Genomic DNA, 1,658 nt, shown 5'->3' with positions numbered 1-1,658 from the left:
GTTGAGAACCACTGCTCTGTCTGGGTGGGGCTAGAATCCAGGGCCTCTTTGTGTTAGGTAAGTGCTGTACCAGCTTTATTCTCAAGGTATAAATTTTTTTGCTACTTAAATGGCCCAGCCTGAGGTTCTCTATGATTCTCATTGGTCAGCCTCTTCAAAATCCTGACAAGCTTCCCATCTAGTCTCTACCTGGCTGCCTACCACTGAGTTCTAGGTTTGTGATGGGAACAACCTCAGACCCATTTTTTTTTTTTTTAATAAGTCCAATTCTTCCTGGACTTTTGCAAACAAACTCCAAGTCCTAGACTGAGAGTGCTCGGTGTGACCACTCCTACACCGCTCTTAGGCCAGTGTGCCAAAAGCACATGGACTCTGCCATGTCCTCCACGGCCACTGCTGTGCAGAATGCAGGGGGTGCCAGAGGAATGCAGATGGTCTCCTGCCCGCCCCCGCCCCCCCATTTTTTTCTCTGCAATTCACAAGCTGACTGGCCTGACCTCACCCTGTGAGATGCCACAGAGATTAGGTAACTAATGATAGTGACTCCCTGGGGACACTGGTTTGTTAATATTTAACAGATACAGCCAAGAGAGCAGTGACCCAGGAAGGCAATGACGAAAGGCTCTGAACATCCTGGACCATCAGGTATCCTGATGCACACCCTGGGTGGGAGGCCTGCCCTCCATTCTCTGTGCTTCCCCAAACCTGCACCCCACTCTCAGCAAGGCACAGCCCAGCATGCAGCCTGGAGGCTCAGCCCCACCCCACCATCCATTACACATACTGCCCCTCTGCTGGGGATTCTAGACCGCTGAGGATTCTGGGAGATCTAGAGGCCACCATCACCGCTTTGGATCCTACTCCCCATTCCCAGAGCAGAGAATACAGCCTGGGAACATGGAGGAGATAGAAAAATGGAGAGCAAGGGTCACTGGCAATGAATAAATCAATGCAAAAGACCTATGCCAGCTGCAGCCCACTGGGAGAGTCAGCATAGCCTTGAATTATTCTGTTTATACTTAATACAAACGGATAGTTTGAACTTAATTTAGTAGCTTGGGCTGCAGTTGCAGGCCATTCATGAGGACAAATGCATGGCAGTGCTTGCCCCTCCAGATTCACTCAAAGCCTTGGCACTGATCCACACCAAGCCTTGCTATTTTCCTGGATAACCTCACTGTCTAAACAGACCAACTATTTACAAGCTACAGAACACAACCCATTCGTGTGTCATGAAGCTGAGCTAGAGGGTTGTAGCTGCATTGTTTTCTAAAGAAACAGAATAGGAATATGTCAGAGTACTTCACCTAAAGGAAGTGTGGTTTGGATCTAAAATATTTGCTTAAATGGTATGTATTGTATAACACAAACTAATGAGATGTCATTTCAATAATATATACATGTGTAATAGATCATAATGTAAACTACATTTTTTAATTTTTTTATTTTAAATTTAATTTAATTTTACATATCAGCCAGTAAACTACATTTTTTATTGTGCATCATAATAAAAACTTCGAGTATATATAATGAGATTGTTGGCCTTACAAGGGAAGAAAATTCTGACACTTGGGGACATTATAGTAAGTGAAATCAGTCAGCTACAAAAAGAAAATATTATTCGATACCATTTATATGAGACTCCTAGAATAGCCAAA

The sequence above is a fragment of the Peromyscus maniculatus genome, chromosome 3 (genome assembly GCF_049852395.1).
Source record: "Peromyscus maniculatus bairdii isolate BWxNUB_F1_BW_parent chromosome 3, HU_Pman_BW_mat_3.1, whole genome shotgun sequence".
Classification (NCBI taxonomy): domain Eukaryota; kingdom Metazoa; phylum Chordata; class Mammalia; order Rodentia; family Cricetidae; genus Peromyscus; species Peromyscus maniculatus.
This window is presented reverse-complemented; position numbering follows the sequence as displayed.